Raw genomic sequence first — 8338 nt, 5'->3', positions numbered from 1 at the left:
ACTTTAAATCTGGAGGTGTCTTCGGGATTAAAATGAGTTTCTTGGAGGCAACATATAGATGGGTTTTGTTTTTTTATCCTTTCTGATAGCCTGTGTCTTTTGACAGGGGCATTTAGCCCATTAGCATTCAGGGTAACTATTGAGAGATATGAATTTAGTGCCATTGTATTGCCTGTAAGGTGACTGTTACTTTATATGGTCTCTGTTCCTTTCTGATCTACCACTTGTAGGCTCTCTCTTTGCTTAGAGGACCCCTTTCAATATTTCCTGTAGAGCTGGTTTGGTGTTTGCAAATTCTTTCAGTTTTTGTTTGTCCTGGAAGCTTTTAATCTCTCCTTCTATTCTCAATGATAGCCTGGCTGGATATAGTATTCTTGGCTACATGTTTTTCTCATTTAGTGCTCTGAAAATATCATGCCAGCTCTTTCTGGCCTGCCAGGTCTCTGAGGATAAGTCAGCTGGCAATCTAATATTTTTATCATTGTATGTTACAGACTTCTTTTCCCGGGCTGCTTTCAGGATTTTCTCTTTGTCACTGAGACTTGTAAATTTTACTATTAGGTGATGGGGTGTGGGCCTATTCTTATTGATTTTGAGGGGCGTTTTCTGAACCTCCTGAATTTTGATGCTCGTTCCCTTTGCCATATTGGGGAAATTCTCCCCAATAATTCTCTCCAGTATACCTTCTGCTCTCCTCTCTCTTTCTTCTTCTTCTGGAATCCCAATTATTCTAATGTTTTTTCGTCTTATGGTGTCACTTATCTCTCGAATTCTCCCCTCGTGGTCCAGTAGCTGTTTGTCCCTCTTTTGCTCAGCTTCTTTATTCTCTGTCATTTGGTCTTCTATATCACTAATTCTTTCTTCTTCCTCATTTATCCTAGCAGTGAGAGCCTCCATTTTTTATTGCACCTCATTAATAGCTTTTTTGATTTCAACTTGGTTAGATTTTAGTTCTTTTGTTTCTCCAGAAAGGGCTTTTATATCTCCCAAGAGGGTTTCTCTAATATCTTCCATGCCTTTTTCGAGCCCGGCTAGAACCTTGAGAATTGTCATTCTGAACTCTAGATCTGACATATTACCAATGTCTGTATTGATTAGGTCCCTAGCCTTCGGTACTGCCTCTTGATCTTTTTTTTGTGTTGAATTTTTCCGTCTTGTCATTTTGTCCAGTTAAGAGTATATGAAGGAGCAAGTAAAATACTAAAAGAGTGGCAACAACCCCAGGAAAATATGCTTTAACCAAATCAGAAGAGATCCCAAATCGTGAGGGGGGAGAAAGGGGATAAAAAGAGGTTCAAAAAGGAAGAAAGAAAAAAAAAACAAAAGAAAAGAATTTTAAAAAAAGAAAATGAATAAAAAATATAAAAAAGAAAATATATATATATTAGATAAACTAGTTAAAAAACGTTAAAAAAGAAAAGGGTAAAAGTTTAAAAAAAAAATTTACCAGAAGGCTAGAAAAAAAAATGAAAAAGAAAAAAACTAAACTAACTGCAAGACTAAAAAAAAATCACAGGGAGAATGCCATGAGTTCCATCTTTGCTTTCTCCTCCTCTGGAATTCTTCTGCTCTCCTTGGTATTGAAACCGCACTCCTTGGTAGGTGAACTTGGTCTTGGCTGGATTTCTTGTTGATCTTCTGGGGGAGGGGCCTGGTGTAGTCATTCTCAAGTGTCTTTGCCCCAGGCCGAATTGCACTGCCCTTACCAGGGGCTGGGCTAATTAATCCGCTCGGGTTTGCTTTCAGGAGCTTTTGTTCCCTGAGCGCTTTCCATAGAGTTCCGGAGGATGGGAATACAAATGGTGGCCTCCTGGTCTCCGGCCTGGAGTAGCCGAGAGTCCGGGGCCCCACTCCTCTGTGCGCCCTCAGAGAACAGCGCCCAGTTACTCCCGTCTGCCTGACCTCAGTCCGCACTCCGAGCTCACCGAGCCCTTGGCTGGTTCAAGGTAACACAAAGCTGTGAGCTCACTGCTGGCTGTCTCTTTAGCTGGCTTTCCTGTTCCAATACCCACAAGCTCTCTGACACTCAGACACCCCGATCCTTCTGTGACCCTGCGGGACCTGAGGCCACGCTGACCCGGCGTGGGCTTCGCCTCGGTTTCGCCTCTGGAGCAATGTCCCTCAGCGGAACAGACTTATAAAAGTCCTGATTTTGTGCTCTGTTGCTCCGCTGCTTGCCAGGAGCCGGCCCCTCCCCCGGGTGTCTGTATTTCCGTCGCTTTGGATTCACGTCTCCGCCAGTCCTACCTTTCAGAAAGTGGTTGTTTTTCTCTTTCCAGAATTGCTGTTCTTCTTCTCTTCAATCTGCCGATGGATTTGCAGGTGTTTGCAATCTTTGGATAAGCTATCTAGCTGGTCTCCTGCTAGCTGAAATAGTCTCAGCCTGCTACTTCGCCATCTTGACTCCCTATTTTCTAGTTATATTTTAACATTTGTTGAACAATAAGAATACTTGTGTCATGGAAGATGGTAACACTTTATATTATTATTTTATGCACTGAATTTAATTTAGGTATTTATAATTGATTATGGTTTGATTATTAATATAGAAGAGTGTATACTTTTGCCCTGGTGAATAAAAGTTTTAGATTGTATCCATTTGTATATTATTTCATATTCATACATCTATTTTTTTTCCAGTGGTTTTCATTGAGACATTTCTTCTTTCTTGCCAAAAATTTTTGTTCATTATCTTCAGATGATAATGAAAGTGACAGTGAAAGTGAGGGTAAGAACTGCAGATTTTTCTTAATAATATGATTATTTTAAATGTTATCACTTTACACATTAGTATTTATTTATGAGTGTGTGTGTGTGTGTGTGTGTGTGTATGGATGTCTAATTTTTGACATTTGGGCTCTCTGCTCAGTGGGAAGTCAGCTTCTCCCTCTCATTCTGTGATTTCTTTCACTCTTGATTTCTCTCAAATAAATAAACAAAATATTTAAAAAACAAAAAAAAAAAGAAATATTACAAAAGAAAACTAGAAGGTAGGGGTGCCAGTATGGCAGAGTTGGTTAAGTGTCTGCCTCTTGCTTTCAGCTTAGTTGGTGATCTCAGGGCCCTGATCTCAGTATGATGAGATAGAACCCCATGTTGGGCTGAGCATGGAGTCTGCTTGAGATTCTCTCTCTCTCTCCCTTGCCCATCACCAAGTAAATAAATCTTTAAAAAAACAACAAAACAACAACAACAACAAAAATCTCTAAAAGGCAAATCAAAGAGAGGAAGGAAATAAATGCAGTGTATTTATCTACTAAAAGCCTTATACTTAAAATATTTAAGGAAATCCTACAAATTAGTAAGAAAAATTCAGGTAATACAGTTTTCAAAACATGGTAAGAGCTTTCAATATTCATTTCCTTAAAGTAGTCCAACATCATTAGTTGACAGGATTATTAGAATAGACATTTAAGCCACACTGCATTATGACTATGCCCCAGCAGAATAACTAGAATTCAAAAGACTGATGAAACCAACTGAATGAGTGGATATGGAGTGACTGATCTGCTCATATGTGTTTAGTAAGAGTATAAACAACAAAGTATGTAATAAATTTTTTTCTCAGTTTCCAATAAATTTGAGCCTATGCCTAATCAGACCCAGTAGTTCCACTCCAAAAATATAATTGCAAGAAATGAGAACATAAATTCACACACACACAATATTAAGGATTATTTATAGAAGTTTTATTTACAATAACTGAAAATTGGAAACAGCTAAGTGTCCATCACCAGAACAGTTAAACAAATTGTAAATTAATTCTATTGAGTGCTATACAGAATTAAAAGTGATGCATGCAACTGCATGGATTTGAGCAAAAGAAATCATACACAAGGAGGTTAATGTTATATTATATTATTACATTTATATGAAGTTCTAGAATGAGCAAAACTAATTTGTGTTAATAGAATTCTAAGGAGTAAAGGTTATGAGGTCAGGTGAGAGAATTGAATGTCAGGAACAAGAGGTTCCATTCATTGGGTGAATGGAACTCCCTCTTTGTTTCAATCTAGGTGGTGATTACCCAGGAAAGACGTAGGTTAATATTCTCCAAGTTGCACACTTAAGAACTACTCATTTTATGTGCAGGATAAAGAAAGGAAGGAAGGGAGGGAGGGAGGAATAAGGGAGAGAGGAAAGGAGGAATGCCTGTCAGACCAAAACAACATCCTTTCTGGGAAGTCTTCTATAGATAAGAGGTGGAGAAGAAAGGAAGGAAAACAATGAAGATCACATTTAAGAAGACTTGGACACCTGGGATTAAATATTAGCTACCTATATCTACAAGAGCAGAGAGGATGCATGCTTCTAGGAAAGAGGACATGGCTGATTTTATCAAAGGGATTTAAGTATGGTTAAGCTCACTCTATCACTCCCATTCCTTCCCAGCATACCTCAACAAATAGCTGTTTACTACCAAAGGAATACAATAACTGTAAAGGAATCAACATAAACATTCTTATATTGGGCTATGTTATGCTGTATATAGATGTTATAAATGAGGAATGTGCCAGGAGAAAAAGAATATTTAAGAATATCAGAAAAATAACCCCAGAAAACTGGAACATTACCAACAAATAATTCTGCGGCTTTCACAGAAACTAATGGCAAGACAATTCCCTTAACAAAACTTGTTTTTTTGTTTGTTTGTTTGTTTTTTTCATGAAAATGGAGACACCAAACAAATAGGAGCCAGGTAAGAAATAGATAAATGCAATTTTATAGAGTCAATACTATTTTGAAGTCTCTGTAAGAAACAAAAATACAACTGAAAGCTAGGGAAAATGAAGTCAAACAAAAAAAATTAAAAATAAAATAAAATAAACTATTAAAAGAATACAGATATGAGAGAAATGTAAAGAAGTATTACCATATGCATGAGACTTGTACAACCTTCTGTTTATCGTGTTTTATATACTTCCATAATTTGCCTTCTCTGTGTGATCATCCGAGGCTTCTGAAAAGCACGAAGGCTGCACTGACTCTCGGGACTTTATTAGAGGGCATGCCTGCCTCAGAGAAACATGAAAGGAATCAAGGAGGCCGGGGGAGCAGTCAGACTGCAATGCAAGTCTGATCCCAAATGAAAGGAAGGACAGAAGTTTGGAAGAACACGTCCTTGACTACCATGTGGTCAAAGAAAGGTTTGGCAGGAAAACCAGAGTCTTGGGAAAAAAGACAACAGGCAGAGGAGTTCTACATCTCAGAGAGGTGGACCTACCTTAATCATGCTTCCAAACTCTGTAATCAGTTGGAAGCAGCATGTGGAAAGCCTAGTTGTTGCATGAACAGTGGAGGAATTGCACAGAAAGCTACCACTGGGGACTTTGTCAGTGGTCCTTCCTGTAGGTGGGAAGACTGAGAGGTCCTTTCTCCTGGCTATCACACTAGGCCAGCGTATGTAGGATGCATGTTTATTATTGAGCCCTACTTCACCAGTCCCTGTTTTTCCATGAATGATACTGTGTTTATCCTCTTGTGAGTTTCAGCTGTTCCTATAAAAGCTGATTCATCACCAGATGTGACTAGTCCAGGAAAGAGCACATAATGCAATCCAATTAATGTGACTTTTATTTATATATATATTTTTTAAAGATTTTATTTATTTATTTGACAGAGATCACAAGTAGGCAGAGAGGCAGGCCAAGAGAGGAGGAAGCAGGCTCCCTGCTGAGCAGAGAGCCCTATGCGGGGCTCGAACCCAGGACCCTGGGATCATGACCTGAGCCAAAGACAGAGGCTTTAACCCACTGAGCCACCCAGTCTCCCCTTTATAGATATATCTTGATATATCTTGATGATGTATCTTTTAATGATATATATTTTAATGATATATCTTAAAACTATTTTTATGTCAGTACTTATATACTTATCACATAATGTTTAATAGCCAGGTGGTTTTCTTCCAAAATATATTTACTCTTGAATTAATAGGCATTAACTTTCCTTCTAGTTGTTTGCTGTTAACACATTGGTTTGAACACAAACACACACACATACTTTGAATCTATCTAAAGGTAAATCTAAAAATTGCTGAATACAAGAGGATATGCCATTTTGTTTTTAATATGTTGAAATTTAAAACAAGGGTGATGAAGACAGATTATTTTACATATAACAAATCCAACTTATTTAATGTAACTGGTATAGTATTACTATTTGGCAAATAACTCTAAAATGTTAATCATCATTTTACATTTTCATACCCTGAAGGAATTTGTTGGATTTTAGTGCATAGATATAGATATAGATAGACATATAAACATAATATGTATTTATTTATTCACCTTGCATATATATATGTGATATATGTACACATATATATCAGCATTTTCTGTAATAAAATTGACATGCAATTTATATCAGACACAACACATATGTATAAAACATTTTGAAGTGATTATGCTTAATGAGTCTATATAGTATTTTTTGCAAAGTTGTACAAAATCAATAAAACCATTAAAATTGTTAAAATGTATAAATGTCATTTATTATATGTAATATAATTGATAACATAATTGATTTGGCAACATGTGTAAATAAAGAGGTATACAAAAACATCTCAGTTTACCCCATAGATAGAAATAAACTCGTATTTGCACTTTCAAGCTTGGTGTGACAAGATAAATTTGGACACATTTTCCATTGAGTATTAAGCAGTATTTAGCTTCAGTCCTCATAAAACTTTAAAAAATTATTTGATAAATTATTTAAAAAGGCTCACAAATAATACATCTGTTTTCTCCAACTCTAAGGTGTACTAAATTCAGCTATAACTGTATCATTTAGACTTATAAGCTGTAGACTAGATTCTCCATGTCTACTTAAAGTGGAACTTCTAATGTTTTTAACAAAATGTGGATGAAAATACTTTGATCTACACTTTACACATTTCCCTAGATTTCTAAAATATCTAAACCAAGCCTTAGGATCAATCAAAAATGAGGTATACCTCATATCAAAATGTTATTTAAATGTCATATGTTGCAGATTATACTTCAAAATCTTCTTGTCTGTGTTGTGCATGAATTAATATAAAATCAGAATTTATAACTACAAGGTGTACACCTATTATTGTTTTCAAGATGAGTATAAAATTTATAGTCACAAAAAGTTGGTACAATTTCAGCCGTTTGCTGAAATTCTTTAGCAATTTCAATACTGGACACATAAAATTTTAGAATTTAAGTTTAAATATTATTTTTGATGTATTAAGTGCTATTTTTTATGATAAAGATGACAATTAAATTTAAGGAGAAAGTTTTCTGAGGGTGGAGATTTCTTTAAATGTGATGAGTTGCATAATAGACTATTCAGAATTATTTGAAATCTGTTTTGAATTACTTGATTTTTACATTTTTGGGTGTTAGGGTTTACTGTATTCAAGATCTGGTAATGTTCTGTGAATGTAAAAGTAAGGCTGAGAAATTTTTTATCCTATTACAGAAGAAACAGAGGGGAAGACAATAAAGAAATCCCTTTTTTGAATTTTTTTTAAAGATTTTATTTATTTATTTGACAGAGAGAAATCACAAGTAGATAGAGAAGCAGGCAGAGAGAGAGAGGGGGAAGCAGGCTCCCTGCTGAGCAGAGAGCCCGATGCGGGACTCGATCCCAGGATCCTGAGATCATGACCTGAGCCGAAGGCAGAGGCTTAACCCACTGAGCCACCCAGGCACCCCCCTTTTTTGAATTTTGAAAGAATCTTTTATCACTTATTATATGTATTTTTAATGGATTTTTCTCTTTAGGTACTCAGAATCTGAAAACTCTTCTGTTCATAGAAGTTCATTATAGATTTTTTCATTGTCTTTGCTCTATTTTGTTTTTGTATCAGTTTTATTTTAAAAACTATTATACTTTCAGCTCCCATTTATTTTCCTCAAATAAATAATTATTGTAATGTGTTCATGTGGATACTTTTGTTAATATGTGTTCTTCTAAAATACATTCTTGGGTGCTGGGTGGTTCAGAGGATTAAGCGTCTGCCTTCGGCTTAGGTCATGATCCCTAGGATCCTGGGATCAAGTCCCACATTGGGCTCCCTGCTCCCTGGGGAGCCTGCTTCTCCCACTACCTCTTTCTCTGTCTCTTATGAATAAATAAATAAAATAACACATTCTTAAAATTTTGTGTAAGTTTTTTGTGTTTATGTTTGTATTTTTCTGTTTATATTTCTGTCTCATCCATTGCTTCTAAGTAATACACATTACTATATGATGTATTTGCACTTTGCACTGAAGGTTACCCCATTTTGTTGGTATTATAGTTACTTTGTGTTTAACAGATATTTTTAGATGGATCATAGTTATTTCTGAAGTCTTATGTGGGAGTT

Source organism: Mustela nivalis (genome assembly GCF_964662115.1).
Source record: "Mustela nivalis genome assembly, chromosome: 15".
Lineage (NCBI taxonomy): Eukaryota > Metazoa > Chordata > Mammalia > Carnivora > Mustelidae > Mustela > Mustela nivalis.
The sequence above is the reverse complement of the archived record's forward strand: the minus strand, read 5'-3'. Positions refer to the sequence as shown.